Raw genomic sequence first — 23,717 nt, 5'->3', positions numbered from 1 at the left:
CGCCTATCCCTCGGGTCATCCAACCTGCTGCCAATCCCGCCATGAACGTGCCGCCGACTGAGACGGTGGACCTCAAGGCGGAACCGACTGGAGCAGAGCTCGGGATGCCCAGGGAGCCTTCTGCCACGCCGGGTCCGTCGGCTGTTCAATATGACGCCCGACGCCTCCCGGAAGATCAGGTAGGAGCCGCCAAGGACGCCTTTATGCAAGTGGACCTGATGGTGGGCGATGCCAAGGGAGCATATGACTCCATCGCGTCCCTCTACAAGAAGAGCTGGGAGCTTCGGGATGATATCCGAGTAAGTGTGCTAGTAAGTGTTTACATTCCTCTTGGAACCCACTGGGTGTTTCAGCGAGATACTCGGATACAGTAGGTTGATTTTCAAGTGGGTTCACTCCATGTGAACCCAGTGGGTGTAGTCCCCGAGACATCTGTGGAGTGCTTGCACTGGCAGTTGTCTTTATATGTACTTTCCATAATATCTACAGATTAGAGCTGATCTGCCCGAATGGTACCAATGGGGGCACGCCGGGTGCACCCACTATGTGTAGTCTCCGAGATTAGTGTCACTCGGGTCGAGTAATAGTAATCTCATAGTGTTGTTTGTTCGCTATGGAGCTCAACGGGACCAACATGTTCGAGCTTCATACCAGTGGGGTCACTCTCAGTGAACCCACTGGGTGTAGTCCCCGAGACCGCTGTCGATTGCTTGCATCGTCAGGGCTCTGAAGAATTTCGAGTTTTGATTGTTTTGTCATATCTGTCGAGACTTTTTCCTTGTTGAATATGGCTGATGCTCCTTTTGTGTCTCTTCGACAGAAGACTTGTGAAATGGGATCGGCCTGTAATGCTCTGAAGGCTGAGAAGACTCAACTTGCTGCGGACTTCGAGGCTGTGAATGATCTGACTGGCATGAAGAAGGCTCTCGCTGAATGAGAGAAATCTTTGGAGGAATCTCGGGAGACTAACAAGGCACTGGTAGCCGAGGTAGAAAAAATGAAGAAGAGAGATCTGACTGGATGGGCCAGCTGAAGTTAATGAACACTCAGTGCAGAGCGCAGGAGAATTACGTCGGCGACTGGGCGAAGAAGATGGTCGCACTGCTTGGGGGTAAGTTGCTTGCCGAGTGCTCTTTGACTTTGGAGTTCACTTCGCGCTTATTTTCTCCCTGTCTTTTCTTTGCAGATTTCTGTCGGGACGTTGAAGCCGAAACTGCTGAAATGGAACGGTCGCTTGGGCAACCGAATGTTCCACTTGGAGATGAAGCTAACTGGGACATGTTCCGAGTGAATTCCCGCCTTAACAAGGTGGGTCCCTTCATTGGTCGCCTAAGAGGAGTTGTCGGCTGAATCGACAAAGAGCTGTGGCCTGAAGATGACTCCCGAAACAAGATAGAGGGGTTGATGACTCGACTGGAGGACGTTCCAAGCAGAGTGCAGGCATGGAAGACGTCTGCCGCTCGGTGTGGCGCGGACGTGGCGCTGTCTCTGGTCCGAGTGCACTGCAAGGAAGCCCGTGAAGACAAGCTGAAGACGTTGCAGGTCGCCAACACCAAGAAGCTTCGATTTGAAGATTTCATGGAGACCTTCCTCGACACAGCCACTCGGATTGCAGATGGAATCGACCTCGACACCTTTGTGGAGCCTGCCAGCCCCGGCGACGCTTGATAAACTTTATGCTGAACGTGCATTTACCTCGGTATGCCGAGTGTAGTCTGTATTAAACTTTGGCCACTGTTGTTGGCTGGTACATTCTTGGCTCGGTGTGGATAAACTTGATTCACACCGAGCCGACTGGTCGTAGAACCAATTCGAATTCGAACCGGATCTTTTGCTCTTCTTTCGCTGAGTTTTTTTGACACGCTTTTGACTCGTGGTTTTTGTTTGGGCGTCTCCTGGTGAAGCCAATGGCAAACATGCGGAGCATGTAGTTGTCAGTTGTCTTCACATCCACATGAGCCTCAATGAGGGTCTGCTAAGCCTCCGAGTGTATCTCGAGTGCCCACTCGGAGGAAGCTTTTTACTTAGGCGACTCTGGTTCACAGCTAAGTCTCCGAGTGTGACTTGAAATGCACACTCGGAGTGAGTTGTTTACTTAGGCGACCGTGAGTCGTAGCTAAGTCCCCGAGTGTGACTTTTGGTGCACACTCGGAGCGAGTTTTTACTTAGGCGACTCTGGGTCGGAGCTAAGTCTCCGAGTGTGACTTTCGGTGCACACTCGGAGCGAGCTTTTACTTAGGCGACTCTGGGTCGCAGCTAAGTCCCTGAGTGTGACTTTTAGTGCACGCTCGGAGCAAATTTTTACTTAGGCGACTCTGGGTCGCAGCTAAGTCCCCGAGTGTTACTTTTAGTGCACACTCAGAGTGAGTTTTTACTTAGGCGACTCTGGGTCACAGCTAAGTCTACGAGTGTGACTTTTGGCACACACTCGGAGTTAGTTTTTTACTTAGACGACTCTGGGTCGCAGCTCAGTCCCCGAGTGTGCCTTTTAGTGCACACTCGGAGCGAGTTTTTACTTAAGCGACTCTGGGTCGCAACCAAGTCTCCGAGTGTGACTTTTGGCGCACGCTCGGAGTTAGTTTTTTACTTAGGCCACTCTGGGTCGCAACTAAGTCCCCGAATGTGACATTTAGTGCACACTCCGAGCGAGTTTTTACTTAGGCGACTCTGGGTCGCAGCTAAGTCCCCGAGTGTGACTTTTAGTGCACACTCGGAGCGAGTTGTTTTACTTAGGCGACACTGGGTCGCAGCTAAGTCCCCGAGTGTGACTTTTAGTGCACACTCGGAGCGAGTTCTTACTTAGGCGACTCTGCGTCGCAGCTAAGTCCCCGAGTGTGACTTCTAGTGCACACTCGGAGCGATTTTTTACTTAGGCGACTCCGGGTCGCAGCTAAGTCTCCGAGTGTAACTGTTGGCGCACACTCGGAGTTAGTTTTTTACTTAGGCGACTCTGGGTTGCAGCTAAGTCCCCGAGTGTGACTTTTAGTGCACACTCGGAGCGAGTTTTTACTTAGGCGACTCTGGGTCGTAGCTAAGTCCCCGAGTGTGATTTTCGCGCACACTCGGAGTTAGTTTTTTAGACCGGAGTCTGCAAACGCGGAAGAATTTTGAATCGGCAAGAAATTAATCCGCTTTGTATTACTTCGATGATACTTGTTCTTTACATTGTATCTGTCGGCGGTTATGTGTAGAAGCGCTTCAGTAGATCTCCATTCCATGCTCGCGGCTCGTCCGTTTCCCTATCGAGGTTGTAGAGTCGATATGCTCCATTGTTCAGCACCTTAGAAATGATGAACGGTCCTTCCCAGGCGGGAGCCAACTTGTGTGGTCTCTGTTGATCCACTCGGAGCACCAGGTCGCCTGCTTGGAACGTGCGGCTCCTGACGTGCCACGCATGAGATCGCCGCACATCTGGTTGATAAATTGTTGAATGGATCAGTGCCATCTCGCGCTCCTCTTCTAAAAGGTCCACTCCGTCTTGCCTGGCTTGCTCTGCTTCGGCTTCGGAGAAGAGTTCGACTCGTGGAGAGTTGTGAAGCAAGTCACTCGGAAGGACTGCCTCTGCTCCATAAACGAGGAAAAATGGGGATCGCCCTGTTGATCTATTCCGAGTTGTTCGGAGGCTCCACAACACCGAAGGCAGCTCGGTGACCCATGAGCCGGCGGCATGCCCAACTTCCCGCTGGAGTCGAGGCTTCAACCCTTGAAGAATAAGTCCATTCTCCCGCTCCGATTGCCCGTTTGTTTGGGGGTTTGCAACGGATGCAAAATCCACTCGGATATCTTGGCCTGCGCAAAAACTTTTGAACCTGTTCGAGTCAAAGTTTGTGCCATTGTCGGTGATTATGTTGTGTGGAACCCCCGTATATGGCGATGATGTCTCTGATAAATTTGTTGGCCGTAAGGGCATCAAGCTTCTTGATATGTTTGGCTTCAGTCCACCTGGTAAATTTGTCGACTGCTACCAGCTGATGGGTGAATCCTCCTTGGCCTGTTCTGAATGGTCCGACTGTATCTAATCCCCACACGGCGAATGGCCAAGCAAGAGGAATTGTCTTCAGCGCAGACGTTGGCTTGTGGGACTTGTTTGAATAGAACTGACAACCTTCGCAATGGTCGACTATATCTTTTGCCATTTCATTCGCCTGCAACCAGAAGAAACCAGCTCTGAATGCTTTGGCGACGATTGCCCTTGAGGAGGCATGATGGCCACAGATTCCCGAATGAATTTCTTCCAAAACTAACTGCCCTTCCTCAGGAGAGATACACCGCTGAAGGACGCCTGAAACACTTTCCCTGTATAACTGGTCATCAATGACGGTGAAGGACTTCGACCTGCGAACGATCTGCCTAGCTTGGACTTCATCTTCCGGTAACTCTTGCCTCATGATATACGCAATGAATGGCACAGTTCATTCGGGAATGAGAGCTAGAATCTCCATGATCAAGTCAACCACAGCGGGAACCTCGACTTCAGTCTGACCTGTTGAGCTCTTCGGTTGTACAGGTTCCTCTGTAAAAGGATCTTCTTTTATTGAGGGGAGGTGTAGGTGCTCGAGGCAGACATCACTCGGGACCGGTCTCCGTGTGGATCCAAGTTTTGCCAATTCATCTGCTGCTTGGTTTTTCAATCGGGGAACATGGTGAAGTTCCAGACCTTCTAACTTCTTCTCGAGCTTCCTTATTGCGTTGCAGTATGCAGTCATGGTGGGGTTCCTTACATCCCACTCCTTCATTACCTGATTAACCACAAGATCTGAGTCGCCATAGACCATCAGGCGACGGACGCCGAGTGTGATGGCCATGCGCAACCCGTAAAGGAGGGCTTCGTACTCTGCTTCGTTGTTGGAAGAATCAAAATGGATCTGCAACACATACTTGAGTTTATCACCTTTCAGGGATATGAGCACTACGCCGGCGCCGGAGCCATTCAACATCTTGGACCCATCGAAGAACATGGTCCAATGAGCCGAGTAGATGTGAGTCGGTTGCTGTTGTTCTACCCATTCTACTATGAAGTCAGCAAGAGCTTGAGACTTTATAGCTTTCTTGGCTTCGAACTTGATGTCGCAGTATAGCATCTCCATTGCCCACTTCGCCACTCGGCTTGATGCGTCCCGATTGTGGAGAATTTCTGACAATGGAGCATCAGATATGACTGATACCGAGTGGTCTTGGAAATAATGAGCCACCTTCTTTGCAGTCATGTAGATCCCATAAATAAGCTTCTGATAATGGGGATACCTCTGCTTGGAAGGAGTGAGGAATTCGGAAACATAATATACTGGCCGCTCAACCTTGTACGCTTTGCCTTCTTCTTCGCGTTCGACTGTCAGAACGGTGTTGACGACTTGATTTGTAGCCGCGATGTACAAAAGAAGGGGTTCTTTACTGAGCGGGGCAGTAAGAACCGGCTGGGTGGAAAGCAGGGCTTTGAGGTCGTCGAATGCGATTTGGGCTTCGTCTGTCCACTCGAAGGTATCTGACTTCTTCATGAGCCGGTACAGAGGTAACGCCTTCTCGACGAGTCGAGCGATAAACCTGCTCAAAGCCGCTAGGCAACCTGTGAGATTTTGAACATCATGTAGTCTTACCGGCCGCTCCATTCGAACAATGGTCCCAATCTTTTCGGGGTTGACATCCATCCCTCATTCGGAAATGAAGAAACCGAGTAACTTCCCACTGGGAACGCCGAATGAACACTTGGCTGGGTTGAGCTTGATATTGTACCTTCGTAGGTTGGCGAATGTTTCTGCTAAGTCAGAAAACAGGTCGGAACCTTTGCGTGACTTGACTACGATATCGTCCATATATGCCTCCACATTTGGACCGATCTGGTCTAGGAGGCATTTTTGGATCATTCGCATAAAAGTTGCTCCTGCATTCTTCAAACTGAACGGCATAGTGATGTAACAGAAACACCCGAATGGGGTGATGAAGGCTGTTTTTAATTCATCTGGACCATACAGACAGATCTGATGATAACCCGAATAAACATCAAGGAAGGATAAGCGCTCGCAACCCGCAGTCGAATGAACGATTTGATCAATGCGGGGGAGCTGGAAGTGGTCTTTCGGACAAACCTTATTAAGATGCTTGAAATCGATGCACATACGGAGAGACTTGTCCTTCTTGGGCACCATGACAACATTAGCGAGCCACTCGGAGTGGTGTACCTCGCGAATGAAGTTGGCTGCGAAAAGTTAGCCACCTCCTCTCCAATTGCTTTCCTCTTGTGCGCAGCGGACCGACGCAGGCGTTCTCGGACGGGCCGAGCGGCAGGATCCACATGCAGTCGGTGCTTAGCCAACTCCCTGGGTACACCTGGCATGTCAGCAAGCTTCCATGCAAAAATGTCCTAGTTCTCATGGAGGAATTGGATGAGCTCGGCTTCCTATTTTGGATCGAGGGTGGTGGAGATGTTTGTTGGGGTGGCGGTGGCATCCGTCGGGTGGATGCTTACTTTCTTCGTGTCTCCCGCCGACTGGAATGCGGACTCGGAAGCTGGCTTCTTTGAATGCATCAGGTCAGCGTGGTCGGCAGTCTTCTTGTACTCATCCAACTCGAGTACCGCCATCTGATGATCTGCAATTCTCGACACCTACTGCAAACACTCCTCGGCCCGCTGCCGATTGCCTGTGACAATAATCACACCTTTGGGACCGGGCATCTTCAGCTTCAAATAGACGTAACATGGACGGGCCATGAAACGCGCATATGCCGGACGACCCAGAATCGCATGGTATGCACTCTGGAAGTCTACCACCTCGAATGTTAACTTCTCTTTGAGGAAGTTCTTGTCGGAGCCGAAAATAACATCCAACGCAATCTGGCCGAGTGATTTGGCCTTTCTTCATGGGACGACTCCGTGGAACTGCATACTGCTCTCGCTAAGTCTGGACATCGGAATACCCATTCCCTTGAGAGTATCGGCGTACATGATATTCAAGCCGTTGCCGCCGTCCATGAGGACTTTGCGCAGCCTAACTCCTTCCACCACCGGGTCGACGACCAGAGCTTGCCTCCTTGGGGTGGGTACGTGTGCTGGGTGGTCTGACTGATGAAAGGTGATTGCAGTCTGTGACCACTTGAGGAACGTGGGAGTGGATGGGGTTGCCATGTTTACCTCCCTGTTGACCAGCTTTAGTCAACTTTTGGGGGTGTACTGTGCTTCCCCTTGCCTTTGAACTTAGCATTTGTAACGACTGCTGCCTCTGCTTGCGAAGTGGATTGAGCTTTCTGTTTCTGCTTCCGACTGTTGTTCCCATCTCCATCGGCGACTGTCTTATGCTTGCCGTTACGTATGCGGTCCTCCTCTTCGCCATTTGCATAGCGCGCGGCTATCTCCATCTTCTTGCTCATGGAGATGTCGCCTGTCCGACCAAACTTCAGGTACAGATCTCTGTACCGAACGCCTGCCTTGAAGGCGCAGACTGCTTGGTGCTCTGTAACATTCTCCACCATGTGGTAGAGGGTCGTCCAACGCTAGATGAAATCGCGCAAGGGCTCGTTCTGCTTCTGGACACAGTGCTGAAGCTCTACGAGGCCAGCAGGGCGTTTGCACATACCCTCGAAGGTCCTGATGAAGACTCGGGACAGATCTGCCCAACTGTAAATGCTTGAAGGGGCTAACTGGATTAGCCAAGCTCGAGCCGAACCGTCGAGCATCAGTGGGAGATGTTTCATGGCGACATGGTCATCTCCGCCACCGATCTGGACCGCCACTCTGTAGTCGTCTAACCAAGTTTCTGGTTTGGACTCTCCTATGAATTTGCTGATTCCCGTCGCCAATCGGAAGTTGGGAGGGATATCAACCGAGCAGATGGCCCGACTGAAGCACTCGGGACCAGAAACAACGGTCCTGCTTCCACTCGGACGGTCTCTATCGTGACCATCACGGTGGGCTCGACTTCTATCGACCTTCTTCTGAGCGATGTACCCTCTTGCATCAGGCCTTGGATCATGCGCCCCACCGCCCGAACAACGATCATCGTAATGTCGGGGTCCGTAAGGTCCACTCCGCGGAGGAGTACGTGAACGGCGACGATCTTCGGGATGAGACCGAATGGAAAGCGTATTCCGACTCGGGTCCCTGGAACGGTTGCCCCCTCTGCGTCGCTGGTGAGAGTCGGTACTAAAAACCGACCGATGTGTGTTCGCCTGAACGAAATTTTTGTGGATCTTATTGTGCGACTGGAAGACTGCTGAGTTTTGCTGCTGCGCCGTGTGCAACAAGGCACGGATCTGCTCGATTCCTCTACCAGCCTCCGAATCAGTCGGCTGGAGAGAATCAGCTATCCTGGCGGCTGAAGCCAAGTTGAGGATGGGTGTACGGAACACCTCGGCGTTGCTCTGGCGAGTGCGTCTACTGGAAGAACCATGATGCTGACGACGAGCGCCGAATAATTCTCCGAACTCACGCTCGTTCCGACCAGTCCCGAGGGGACTTTCGTGGGAATCGGCCATGAGTACTTCGGCTGCAGGCCCGTGACCGTGATACTCGGAAGGTAGTTCAGTCGGAACTGACTCCAAGCACTGGGATGATGGCGGGACCACAACCGACTCGAGCACCGCCACTTGAGAGGACGCGTTTTGTCGCGCTAAGGCGTGTCGCACCCAACGCTGGAGCCGCGAACGACCGGATCGCCTATTGCGGCGCGTGATGGGGGCGAAGGTCGACACCGGGGTCGATGGCTGGAGGAGAAGAACGCCGCAGGTGCTGGCACGGAAGTGCGTAGCCCCGCGACTCGGAAGCATCTTGACGTCGAGGGGCGCATCCCGAAGCCATGCCGAATCGTCGGCGATGAAGGAGAGTGCACCGAAGAGGATCTCACGACCCATGCACAGATCTCCGCCGGATGACATGACGAAAATATGAAATCACAAACTCGCCGGAAGTCGCTTAGACACCTGCACCATGGTGGGCGCCAACTGTCGTGGGTATAAGTCTGACAGTAGAAGTATGGGGTACGAAAGTATATGGGCAGAGCCTTAGCTACGGCGAGGATGTATGAGTTCAGGCCCCTCTACGGTGGAGGTAAAAGCCCTACGTCTCAGTGCTCTTGGGAGCTTTGTGTCGAGTGAATTGTGAGATTACAGCAAGTGCCTACCCCCGTACCAGTGGTGAAGGGCGGCTTATATAGAGTGCGCTGCCCTTCATAATGGCCCGGTAGACAGGGGTGGAATAGTGGCGAGTAACGCTTATGTTACAAGTAACGTAAGCTTTAAATGCTAATAATGGTGTATGAAAACGTATGACCGTTGTCCTCGTGAGAGGTTACGATGTATCGAGTGGATTCTAGTCGGTACGTTAGATACGCTCCAAGTGGATCGTCGCCGACTCGATGATGGGGGCGTCCTTAGTTCAGTCGGAACTGTCTAAGGGCCTTGTCTTCTATGAAGGGTAGTCCTTGGATAGGACCTATAGAGCAGACCTATGACCCTACCCTGGGACTATAACCCCATCACCAACCAAAGTTGCTTTTTCGAGAACCAGCTCTGTCTGGAAGGACGTCTGAGCCGGCAGATAATTTATGAGACACAACATATGATTGTGTGCAGGCACACAAATGTAGAATCAATAAGATCACAGGAAAATCACAAAGGATTTTAGTGGATGCTGCGAGACATACGGATTTAACCATAGCACAAGAAGGTGAGTAAGGTTCCTGGGGTTCCGAAAGATCGAATGGACATTCGAAGAACTTTCGAAACCCATGACAAATGATAATGGACGAATCCCCGATAAGATAGTTTGTTGCATCTCGTAAAACAAGAGCAATTGGAGAAGAAACTATGAACGACATTTGTATGTTGTTATCCATAGGGGTTGACGGAGGAAGGGAAATCGCATAAGCGATGAGCACAAGTTCTTAAGAGAACATCGAAGAGTAACTGCAATTCTTCTGACGGAGAAAGCCATCGTCCGTAATACGGGGCTCTCTGGGAGGAATTAGTTACGAGAACCTAGTGTTAGAGTTAGCAAAATCTTTAACCCGAAAGAGAATAGAGAGTAGAACCCAGAGTGTAGGAAAGGAGTAAAACATACTTATACCACCCGATTGAGACGTGGGCTCCTAAGCCACAACATCAGTGTTAGTAAGGCTTTTCAAACACTAGACTCAACTTCGCCAAGAAGTTGGGAAGGGGGCTACCTACAGGCAGTCGACTCTGATACCAACTTGTGATGCCCTCGGTTTAATCATACGCTAAGCATACACGCAAATGCGTACGATCAAACCCAAGGACTCACGGGAACATATCACAACACAACTCTGGACACAACTAAAAATAAAACAAGCTTCATATTACAAGACAACTTAGAGAAGGCTAGCACAAAAGGAACACGATCGAACAAGGCGAGGCCTCCTGCCTGGGAACCTCCTAACTACTTCTATTCTTCAGCGGCCTCCACGAAGAAGTCACCAATGGGGTGGCAGTCGTTGGCAGGAAACTCCATCTCCTGGGCTCCATCATCTGGTCGCAGCAACGGATCAAGGGGACAAAGGGGAGCAAAGCAACGGTGAGTACTCATCCAAACTACTTGCAAGTCTTACATTAGAACTATTCTAAGTATGCATCAGTATCAAAGAAGGGGGTGGTTATATGTGCACTGACTGGAACAATGCAAGAAGAGAGAGAGAAGGCCTAGTCCTATCGAAGACTAGCATCTTCAGGCTCTTGCAGCAGTAGACGAGAATAGTGCAAGGTAACACAATTAATAGTCATATTGTTGCAGCAATATTAAAGTAAGGTCACACCCAGAGATCCCCCCTCGACCCCCTGCGAGGAAGCAATCCCGAGGCAACTAATTTCCAGTTAAGTAACAATTGTAGTTCTATAAGATCAGGGCACAACTCCAAGTCGTCCTGTAACCATGGACATGGCTATTCGAATAGTTAATTTTCATCCCTGCAGGGGTGCACCACATGTCCCGACGCGATCCATAACACTCTGGCCGGACACACTTTTCTCGGTCCTGCCGGCCTCAGAATATCAACATGTCGCAGCCCCACCTAAGCTCAACAGAGAGGCCAGCCTACCGGTCTAAATTCTAAGCACAAAGGGTTCATGGGCCCAGTTCCCCTCCCACTACTGCACGATGCGAGGGCGGCCGCTGTCATTCCTAGCACCCCTTAATCACAAGCGTGATGCATCTCGGGACCACTCGGGCGCGCGTTGCTACATCGGTGACGTCTGAAGAGCTTCGGCTGATACCACAACGTCGAGTACCCATAATTCTTCCCACGCACACGGTTAGTGCGTAATAAGGCCTTCTGACCAACCCAGATCAAATTCCCAAATCCATTATCATTTTAATTAGGCCATCGACACAATCTCGCGGGAATCCACCCGTCTTATCAACTAATCACCAATGATCCCAGTAACATGGTCGAGTAACTGCCTGGTTGTAATATTGGGGGGAATCCAAGGTATCACCCACGTTGGATTCCGAACGATGTATCCGTCAAGGTGGGCTTAGAGGAATCACACTCGGGGGTCCCACACTTGAGGGGTTACGCGACAGAGGCATCGTCAGGAATGGTGAAAGAGGAATCGCACTCGATAACTACGACCGACTAGTTATACTACAGAGATATTATCAGGAGTACTTAGCGAGGTGTCACCCTCGTTACTCGATGGTATCTCTATAACGTCGTACAACTAAGGGGGGTGTATGTGCTATGCCGGGTCTCGCTCGTCGATCAGGGATCGAGATTTGAAAACAAGCGGGGCAACTGGACTACGGGGTCAGAGGGGATGACTGCTCCACCTACACTAAGTAGATTTAAAGTACAATACTGAAAGTCGCAGTTCATCAAAAACAGGATATGCATCAGATATAGGAGCTATCTATAATAGTAGCAAAATACTAATGCAAGCAGTAGGAAGAAAGACATAGGCGATATAGGAAAGATCAAGTGGGGTTTGCTTGCCTTGCTGCTCTGTGGCAAAGGACTGATCGGCAGGGTCGTAGATGTACCCGACAGCAGCGTTAGTCTCGGGATCTACCGATAAGAAGAAGGGGAAGAAACAATAAATAATAGCAACGGTGCAACGCAATGCATGACATGGCAAGATGCAGGGTAGACATGAGCTAACGCAGCAACATCCGTCATAGACAGGTCGGAAGAATATCTCACGATATTTTCCGGGTCTCTGGCTACTACCGGTCAGATGGAACACAATGGAAATGTTCCACATTTGCTATGCTAGGGACGCGTGACAAACGAATGGATCGTGTATCGGCGTTCATCTCGTTCTGCTGATCAACTTTCATGTTGAAAAAAATTTGATCTGACTTACGGATTAATTCATATTAATTTTAAAAGTTTTATTCATTATTTACTAATTAAAAGTAGATTTAATTAATTTAATTAAAAGCTCTTATCACATCAGCACGATGTCACGCTGACATCAGCAGTTGACTGGTCAACTGACCAGTGGGTCCCGAGCGTCATAAACACAAGTTTTTAATTAGGTTTAATTATTAATTAACCAGATTAATTTAGTGTGGGACCCACGTGGCATGCTCTAATTATTCTAATTACCTATTTAATTAATTAACTAAATAATTCAATAATATATCTATTTATTTATTTAATAGAACATATTGTTATTTTTATATTTTCATTTTCATTTTTCTAAATAGTGTGTGGGGCCTCCGTGTAAGTGGGAGTGCGGGGTTTGGCCCCACCGGTAAGTGACATAGGCCACTAACCACACATATACATAAAGTATTTCCCTTACATACATGCCTACACCATAATATTTCATACATCAATACGGGATACTTACATACGCAATACATACAAGCATTATAAATAATTCTTTTTTTTTGTTCCAAACATCTCTCTCATATCCAACCTCCTGGACTTGTCCCACATGAGCCTCTCAACACAGAGAGAGGAGGAAAACTCCACCTCCTCCTATAGGAACCTAACGGCGTCGGAACGCGGCGATAGTTGCCGGAATGGAACCGGGGAGGGGAAAGAAGGAAACGGGGTAGCTCACCGACCCCTGTAGGTGTGAACCGTGGGCTCGATGGGGGCTCGACGACGAACGGAGGTGCGGTGGTGCAGTAAGAAGCCCGGGGCGACGGAGGAGCCGGCACGGTGGTCGAGGTGTTGACCGATGACGTAGGGGTGCCACCGTGAAGCGGCGGTGGCGTCACGGGACACGGGAGCCGGTGGCGGACCGGAGGAGGACCGGGGGGAGGGGCTATTGGGGAACGTCACATGGGAAACAAAAAAGTTTCCTACGCGCACGAAGACCTATCATGGTGATGTCCATCCACGAGACGGGATTTCCGATCTACGTACCCTTGTAGATCGCACACCAGAAGCGTTAGTGAACGCGGTTGATGTAGTGGAACGTCCTCGCGTCCCTCTATCTGCCCCGCAAACCGTCCCACGAACCGTCCCGCGATCCGTCCAACGATCTAGTGCCGAACGGACGGCACCTCCGCGTTCAGCACACATACACCTCGATGATGATCTCGGCCTTCTTGATCCAGCAAGAGAGACGGAGAGGTAGATGAGTTCTCGGCAGCGTGACGGCGCTCCGGAGGTTGGTGGTGATCTAATCTCAGCAGGGCTCCGCCCGAGCTCCGCAGAAACGCGATCTAGAGGTAAAACCGTGGTGGTATGTGGTCGGGCTGCCTTGGAAAAGTTGTCTCAAATCAGCCCTAATAGCTCCATATATATAGGAGAAGGGACGGGAGGCTTGCCTTGAGGCTCAAGGTGACCCAAGGGCTGCACACCAAGGGGAGGAGGAGCCCTCCTCCAATCCTAGTCCAACTAGGATTGGAAGGTGGAGTCCTTCTCTTCCTTCCCACCTCCTTTTTTTCTTTTCTCTTTGATTTTCTATCTATGGCGCATAGGGCCTTCTTGGGCTGTCCCACCAACCCACCAAGGGCTGGTGCGCCACCCCCAAGGCCTATGGGCTTCCCTGGGGTGGGCTGCCCCCCCCCCCCCGGTGAACATCCGAAACCCATTCGTCATTCCCGGTACATTCCTGGTAACTCCGAAAACCTTCCGGTAATCAAATGAGGTCATACTATATATCAATCTTCGTTTCCGGACCATTCCGGAAACCGTTGTGACGTCTGTGATCTCATCTTGGACTCCGAACAACATTCGGTAACCAACCATATGACTCAAATACAAATAAAACAACGTCGGACCTTAAGTGTGCAGACCCTGCGGGTTCGAGAACTATGTAGACATGACTCGAGTGACTCCTCGGTCATTATCCAACAGCGGGATCCGGATGCCCATATTGGATCCTACATATTCTACGAAGATCTTATCGTTTGAACCTCAGTGCGTAGGATTCATATAATCCCGTATGTCATTCCCTTTGTCCTTCGGTATCTTACTTGCCCGAGATTCAATCGTCAGTATCCGCATACCTATTTCAATATCGTTCACTGGCAAGTCTCTTTACTCGTTCCGTAATACAAGATCCTGCAACTTACACTAAGTTACATTGCTTGCAAGGCTTGTGTGTGATGTTGTATTACCGAGTGGGCCCCGAGATACCTCTCCGTCACACGGAGTGACAAATCCCAGTCTCGAACCGTACTAACTCAACAAACACCTCCAGAAATACCTGTAGAGCATCTTTATAGTCACCCAGTTACGTTGCGACGTTTGATACACACAAAGCATTCCTCCGGTGTCAGTGAGTTATAGGATCTCATGGTCATAGGAACAAATACTTGACACGCAGAAAACAGTAGCAACAAAATGACACGATCAACATGCTACGTCTATTTGTTTTTGTCTAGTTCATCACGTGATTCTCCTAATGATGTGGTCCAGTTATCAAGCAACAACACCTTGTACATAGTCAGAAGACCCTGACTATCTTTGATCAACTCGCTAGCCAACCAGAGGCTTGCTAGGGACAGTGTTTTGTCTATGTATCCACACATGCATATAAGTCTTCATTCAATACAATTATAGCATGGATAATAAACAATTATATTGATACAGGAATTATAATAATAAATATATTAATTAGTTCCTCTAGGGCATAATTCCAACAGTCTCCCACTTGCACTAGAGTCAATAATCTAGCCCTCACATCACCATGCGAATTACATTGTAATAAATCTAGCACCCATACAGTTCTGGTGTTGATCATGCTTTGCCCGTGAAAGAGGTTTAGTCAACGGGTCTGCTACATTCAGATCCGTATGCACTTTGCATATATTTACGTCCTCCCCTTCGACGTAGTCGCGGATGAGGTTGAAGCGTCGTTTGATGTGTCTGGTCTTCTTGTGAAACTGTGGTTCCTTTGCTAAGGCAATGGCACCCGTGTTGTCATAGAACAGGGTTATTGGATTGAGTGCGCTTGGCACCACTCCAAGATCCGTCATGAACTGCTTCATCCAGACACACTCCTTAGCCGCCTCCGAGGCGGCCATGTACTCTGCTTCACATGTAGAATCAGCTACGACGCTTTGCTTGGAACAACACCAGCTTACCGCACCCCCATTAAGAATAAATACGTATCCGGTCTGCGACTTAGAGTTGTTCGGATCTGTGTCAAACCTTGCATCGACGTAACCCTTTACGGCGAGCTCTTCGTGACCTCCATACACGAGAAACATCTCCTTAGTCCTTATCAGGTACTTCAGGATATTCTTGACCGCCTCCAGTGATCCACTCCTGGATTACTCTCGAACCTGCGTGCCATACTTATGGCCAGGCTAACGTCCGGTCTAGTGCACAGCATTGCATACATGATAGATCCTATGGCTGAAGCATAGGGGACGGTGCTCATATGCTCTCTATCTTTATCAGTTGCTGGGCACTGAGTCTTACTCAATCTCGTAACTTGTAAAACTGGCAAGAACCCCTTCTTGGACTGTTCCATTTTGAACCTTTTCAAAACTTTATCAAGGTATGTGCTTTGTGAATTTCCTATCAGGCGTTTCGATCTATCCCTATTGATCTTAATGCCTAGAATGTAAGCAACTTCTCCTAGGTCCTTCATAGAGAAACTTTTATTCAAGTAATCATTTATGCTCTCCAAAAACTATACGTTGTTTCCAATCAGCAATATGTCATCCACATATAATATTAGAAACGCCACAGAGCTCCCACTCACTTCATTGTAAATACAAGATTCTCCAACCACTTGTATAAACCCAAATGCTTTGATCACCTCATCAAAGCGTTTATTCCAACTCCGAGATGCTTGCACCAGTCTATAAATGGATCGATGGAGCTTGCATACCTTTTTAGCATTTTTAGGATCGACAAAACCTTCGGGTTGCATCATATACAACTCTTCCTTAAGGAAACCGTTAAGGAATGCCGTTTTGACATCCATCTGCCAGATTTCATAAACGAAAAATGCAGCTATTGCTAACATGATTCTGACGGACTTAAGCATCGCTACGGGTGAGAATGTCTCATCGTAGTCAACTCCTTGAACTTGTGAAAAACCCTTTGCCACAAGTCGAGCTTTATAAACGGTCACATTACCGTCAGCGTCAGTCTTCTTCTTAGAGATCCATTTGTTCTGAATAGCCTTGCGGCCCTCAGGTAGTACTTCCAAAGTCCACACTTTGTTTTCATACATGGATCCTATCTCGGACTTCATGGCCTCCAGCCATGAAGTTGGAATCTGGGCTCACCATTGCTTCTTCATAATTTGCAGTTTCATTGTTTTCTAACAACATGATTTACAAAATGGGATTACCGTACCACTCTGGAGCAGCATGTGGTCTCGTCGACCTGCGTGGTTCGATAGGAATTTGAACCGGAGTTTCATGATCATCATCGTTAACTTCCTCCTCAACCGGCGTCGCAACGGCAGGGGTTTCCCCTTGCCCTGCGCCACCATCTAGAGGGATGAGAGGTTTGACAACCTCATCAAGTTCTATCTTCCTCCCACTCAATTCTCTCGAGAGAAACTCCTTCTCGAGAAAAGCTCCGTTTTTAGCAACAAACACTTTGCCCTCGGATTTGAGATAGAAGGTGTACCCAACGGTCTCTTTTGGGTAACCTATGAAGATGCACTTTTACGCATTGGATTCCAGCTTTTCAGGCTGAAGCTTTTTGACATAAGAATCACATCCCCAAACTTTAAGAAACGACAACTTTGGACTTTTGCCATACCACAGTTCGTATGGTGTCGTCTCAACGGATTTTGATGGTGCCCTATTTAAAGTGAATGCAGCTGTGTCTAATGCATAACCCGAAATCGGTAAGAGACATCATAGATCGCACCATCTCTAATAAAGTACAATTACAACGTTCGGACACACCATTACGCTGTGGTGTTCCAGGCGGTGTCAACTGTGAAATAATTCCACATTGTCTTAAGTGAGCACGAAACTCGAAACTCAGATATTCACCCCCATGATCAGACCGTAGGAACTTGATCTTCTTGTTACGATGATTTTCAACTTGACTCCGAAATTGCTTGAACTTTTCAAATGTTTCAGACTTGTGCTTCATTAAGTAGACATAACCATATCTACTCAAATCGTCAGTGAAGGTGAGAAAGTAACGATATCCGCCGCGTGCCTCCACGCTCATCGGACCACACACATCGGTATGTATGATTTCCAACAAGTCACTTGCATGCTCCATTGTTCCGTAGAACGGAGTTTTAGTCATCTTGCCCATGAGGCATGGTTCGCACGTGTCAAGTGACTCCAAAAGTCCATGGGTATGCAGTTTCTTCATGCGCTTTACACCAATATGACCTAAGCGGCAGTGCCATAAAAACATGGCGCTATCATTGTTAAATCTTACTCTTTTGGTCTCAATGTTATGTATATGTGTGTTATCACTATCAAGATTCAATATGAACAATCCTCTCACATTGGGTGCATGACCATAAAAGATATTACCCATAGAAATAGAACAACCATTATTCTCTGACTTAAACGAGTAACCGTCTCGCAATAAACAAGATCCAGATATAATGTTCATGCTCAACGCAGGCACTAAATAACAATTATTCAAGTTCATAACTAATCCTGATGGTAACTGAAGTGAAACTGTGCCCACGGCGATTGCATCAACCTTGGAACTATTTCCCACGCGCATCGTCACTTCATCTTTTGCCAGCCTTCGCTTATTCCGCAGTTCCTGTTTCGAGTTGGAAATATGAGCAACAGAACCGGTATCGAATACCCAGGCACTACTACGAGAGCTGGTTAAGTACACATCAATAACATGTATATCAAAAATACGTGATTTTTCTTTGGCCGCCTTCTTATCAGCCAGATACTTGGGGCAGTTGCGCTTCCAGTGACCCATACCCTTGCAATAGTAGCACTCTGTTTCAGGCTTAGGTCCAGCTTTGGGTTTCTTCGTCGGATTGGCAACAGGCTTGCCTCTCTTCTTTGAATTACCCTTCTTCCCTTTGTCGTTTCTCTTGAAACTAGTGGTCTTATTCACCATCAACACTTGATGCTCTTTACGGAGTTCAGACTCTGCGACTTTCAGCATCGCAAACAATTCGCCGGGTGACTTGTTCATCCCTTGCATGTTTTAGTTCAACACAAAGCCCTTATAGCTTGGCGGCAGTGATTGAAGAATTCTGTCAGTGATAACCTCTTGCGGGAGTTCAATCTCCAGCTCAGCTAGACGGTTTGAGTACCCAGACATTTTGAGCACATGTTCACTGACAGACGAATTCTCCTTCATCTTGCAATCAAAGAATTTATTGGAGGTCTCATACCTCTCGATCCGGGCGTTCTTCTGAAAGATAAACTTCAACTCCTGGAACCTCTCATATGCTCCATGACGCTCAAAGCGACGTTGAAGTCCCGGCTCTAAGCCATAAAATACTGCACATTGAACTACTAAGTAGTCCTCCTTACGTGTTAACCAACCGTTCTTAACATCTCCTAGCGCAGCATTAAGTACATAATCCTTCTTCCCAGCTTGTAGGATCAACTTAAGATTACGAGCCCAGTCTACAAAGTTGCTTCCATCATCTTTCAACTTAGCTTTCTCTAGGAACGTATTAAAATTCAGGGTGACTGTCGCGTGAGCCATGATCTACAACACAAATATATTCAAAGTGGACTTAGACTATGTTCAAGATAATTAGAGTTTAACTTAATCAAATTACTTGCTAAACTCCCACTCAAAAATACATCTCTCTAGTCATTCGAGTGGTTCATGACCCACTTACACTAGCTCAAGTCCGATCATCACGTGAGTTGAGTATAGTTTCAGTGGTAAGCATCCCTATGCTAATCATATCAACTATATGATTCATGATCGACCTTTCGGTCTCATGTGTTCCGAGGCCGTGTCTGCACATGCTAGGCTCGTCAATCTTCACCCGAGTGTTCCGCGTGTGCAACTGTTTTGCACCCATTGTTTGTGAACGTTGAGTCTATCATACCCGATCATCACGTGGTGTCTCGAAACGACGAACTGTAGCAACGGTGCACAGTCGGGGAGAACACAATTTCGTCTTGAAATTTTACTGAGAGATCACCTCGTAATGCTACCATCGTTCTAAGCAAAATAAGGTGCATAAAAGGATTAACATCACATGCAATTCATAAGTGACATGATATGGCCATCATCACCTGCTTCTTGATCTCCATCACCAAAGCACTGGCACGATCTTCTTTGTCACCGGCGCCATACCATGATCTCCATCAACGTGTCGCCATCGGGGTTGTCATGCTACTCATGCTATTACTACTAAAGCTACATCCTAGCAATATAGTAAACGTATCTGCAAGCACAAACGTTAGTTTAAAGACAACCCTATGGCTCCTGCCGGTTGCCGTACCATGGACGTGCAAGTCGATATTATCTATTACAACATGATCATCTCATACATCCAATATATCACATCACATCGTTGGCCATATCACAACAAAAGCATACCCTACAAAAACAAGTTAGACGTCCTCTAATTGTTGTTGCAGGTTTTACGTGGTGACCATGGGTATCTAGTAGGATTGCATCTTACTTACGCAAACACCACAACGGAGATATATGAATTTCTATTTAACCTCATCCGAGGACCTAAAGTTGGAGAAACCGACACCCACCAGTCATCTTTGAGCAACGGAGTTACTCGTAGCGATGAAACCAGTCTCTCGTAAGCGTACGAGTAATGTCGGTCCGAGCCGCTTCGATCCAATAATACAGCGGAGTCAAGAAAAGACTAAGGAGGGCAGCAAGACGCACATCACCGCCCACAAATAGTTTTGTGTTCTACTCGATATTACATCTACGCATGAACCTAGCTCATGATGCTACTTTTGGAGAACGTCGCATGGGAATAAAAAAAATTCCTACGCGCACGAAGACCTATCATGGTGATGTCCATCCACGAGAGGGGATTTCCGATCTACGTACCCTTGTAGATCGCACAGCATAAGCGTTAGTGAACGCGGTTGATGTAGTGGAACGTCCTAACGTCCCTCGATCCGCCCCGCGAACCGTCCCACGAACCGTCCCGCGATCTGTCCCACGATCTAGTGCCAAACGGACGGCACCTCCGCGTTCAGCACACATACAACTCGACGATGATCTCGGCCTTCTTGATCCAGCAAGAGAGTCGGAGAGGTAGATGAGTTCTCCGCCAGCGTGACGGCGCTCCGGAGGTTGGTGGTGATCTAATCTCAGCAGGGCTCCGCCCGAGCTCCGCAGAAACGCGATCCAGAGGTAAAACCGTGGAGGTATGTGGTCGGGCTGCTTTGGAAAAGTTGTCTCAAATCAGCCCTAATAGCTCCATATGTATAGGAGGAGGGAGGGGAGGCTTGCCTTGAGGCTCAAGGAGCCCCAAGGGCTGCCCACCAAGGGGAGGAGGAGTCCTCCTCCAATCCTAGTCCAACTAGGACTGGAAGGTGGAGTCCTTCTCTTCCTTCCCACCTCCTTTTTTTCTTTTCTCTTTGATTTTCTATCTATGGAACATAGGCCCTTCTTGGGCTGTCCCACCAGCCCACCAAGGGCTCGTGCGCCACCCCCAAGGCCTATGGGCTTCCCCGGTGTGGGCTGCCCCCCGGTGAACATCCGGAACCCATTCGTCATTCCCGGTACATTCCGGGTAACTCCGAAAACCTTCCGGTAATCAAATGAGGTCATCCTATATATCAAACTTTGTTTCCGGACCATTCCGGAAACCCTCGTGATGTCCGTGATCTCATACGGGACTCCGAACAACATTCGCTAACCAACCATATAACTAAAATACGCATAAAACAACGTCGAACCTTAAGTGTGCAGACCCTGCAGGTTCGAGAACTATGTAGACATGACCCGAGTGACTCCTCGGTAAATATCCAACAACGGGACGTGGATACCCATATTGGATACTACATATTCTACGAAGATCTTATCATTTGAACCTCAGTGCCAAGGATTCATATAGTCCCGTATGTCATTCCCTTTCTCCTTCGGTATGTTACTTGCCCGAGATTCGATCGTCAGTATCCTCATACCTATTTCAATCTCGTTTACTGGCAAGTCTCTTTACTCGTTCCGTAATACAAGATCCTACATCTTACACTAAATTACATTGCTTGCAAGGCTTGTGTGTGATGTTGTATTACCGAGTGGGCCCCGAGATACCTCTCCGTCACACGGAGTGAAAAATCCCCCTCTCGATCCGTACTAACTCGACGAACACCTTCGGAAATACCTGTAGAGCATCTTTATAGTCACCCAGTTACATTGTGACGTTTGATACACACAAAGCATTCCTCCGGTGTCAATGAGTTATATGATCTCATGGCCATAGGAACAAATACTTGACACGCAGAAAACAGTAGCAACAAAATGACACGATCAACATGCTACCTCTATTAGTTTGGGTCTAGTCCATCACGTGTTTCTCGTAATGATGTGATCCAGTTATCGAGCAACAACACCTTGTACATAGTCAGAAGACCCTGACTATCTTTGATCAACTGGCTAGCCAACTAGAGGCTTGCTAGGGACAGTGTTTTGTCTATGTATCCACACATGCATATAAGTCTTCATTCAATACAATTATAGCATGGAATATAAACGATTATCTTGATACAAGAATTATAATAATAACTATATTTATTATTGCCTCTAGGGCATAATTCCAACAGGGGCCCGGTGGCGGGTCCACCGTGGCCGGCGGGGCCCCGGCCGAGGCGTCGGTGGGGAGGGGCGGCCACCGGGGAGGTGCTCGCCGAGGAGGAGGGGGTCGGCCGGATCCGGAGGGGGGAGGTGCTCCGGCCGATGGAGCAGGAGGAGAGGGAGATCGAGGCGGGAGGAGAGGTGGGGGCCGGAGAGATGGGGAGGTGAGAGGAGGGCGAGGCCGACGGGAGGGATCTGCGCTCTCGGTGGGAAGCGGGAGGGTCAGGCCCTCGGTCTCTGGGAGGATGAGGGGAAAGGAGAGAGACCGAGAGAGATGGAGGTGGACGTGTTGTCGTGGGGAGGATGGGGTCTCGCGGGGGGGGGGACTGGTGCGGGGTGATGGCCCGGTAGGTGGGTGTGGAGGGTTGTGGTAGGTGGGGGGAAACGCGGTAGAAGAGTGGCGGTAGCCAGTAGGGTTAGCCCCCGTGGGGGGCTTTATACCCCACGGAGGGGTGGGCCGAATGGGAGTGGGCTGGTAGTCCCAATTCGGGCCAGGGGGTCTTTTGCCCTTTTTTTTGGATTATTTATTTCTATTCACAATATTGTTTTACAATTTTTTTATTACTTTCTTATTTTTATTTACTATATTTCCTTTATTTATTTTATTCAAAGCTCCTCTTTTAAATATATAGGGATTACCTAATAATTTTGAAAGCGCCCGATTCACATTTATAATTCGTTAGAGGATTTTTATAACTCCCCGAAGTCTTTATTTTAACAACATAAAACCTTTCTCGTTCGACTTTAATTTTAAGTTTCGAAATTTGATTTGGTTTCAACTAACACGATATCATTGATATAATTAACGGTGACGGGGCACCATTAGCGCGGGATCACTGTCGCTTAATTACAATCATCACCGTAGCAAAAGTCGAGCATGTCACTGCTAATATAGCTGAGAAGAGGACAAATTAAAAGAAGAACAGAAGAAGAAGAGAAGAAGAAGAAGAAGAAGAAGGAGAAGAAGAAGGAGGAGAAGAAGGAGAAGAAGGCTCCTCCTTCTCCTTCTCCTTCTCCTTCTCCTTCTCTTCTTCTTCTTCTTCTTCCTTCTTTTCATCTCTCCTCTTCTCCTCTTCTTGGAGCTAAATTATCTAAGTATGCCTTTTTGGAGCTAAATGGGATAATTATGTCATTTTAGAGGAAAACAAGCTAAGTACATAATATTCATGAGCTAACCAAGGTTCCTATGCCATTATGAGCTTATTATGTCATTTTCGAGCTAAATTAGTCATTTGAATGAGCTAACAAAGGTTCTTATGATGTTTTGACCTAACTAAGCTAATTATATCATTTTGGAGGATTATTAGCTAAGTATGTCTATTTTGGAGAAAATAAGCTACGTAGAAGAAGAAAGAGAAGAAGAGGAGAAGGAAAAGAAGAAGAAGGAGGAGGAGGAGGAGAATTGGAAGGAGAAGGAAGAGGAGAAGAAGAAAAGAAGAAGGAAGGAGATAAGAAGAAGGAGGGCTCCTTCTCCTTCTTCTCCTTCTCCTTCTTCTTCTCTTCTACTTCTTCTTCCTTCTTTTCATTTTTCCTCGTTCTTCTCCTCTTGTCCCCTTCTTCGGGCTAAATTAGCTAATTGTGCCTTTTTGGAACTAATTATGT

This window comes from Hordeum vulgare, chromosome 3H (genome assembly GCF_904849725.1).
Source record: "Hordeum vulgare subsp. vulgare chromosome 3H, MorexV3_pseudomolecules_assembly, whole genome shotgun sequence".
Classification (NCBI taxonomy): domain Eukaryota; kingdom Viridiplantae; phylum Streptophyta; class Magnoliopsida; order Poales; family Poaceae; genus Hordeum; species Hordeum vulgare.
This window is presented reverse-complemented; position numbering follows the sequence as displayed.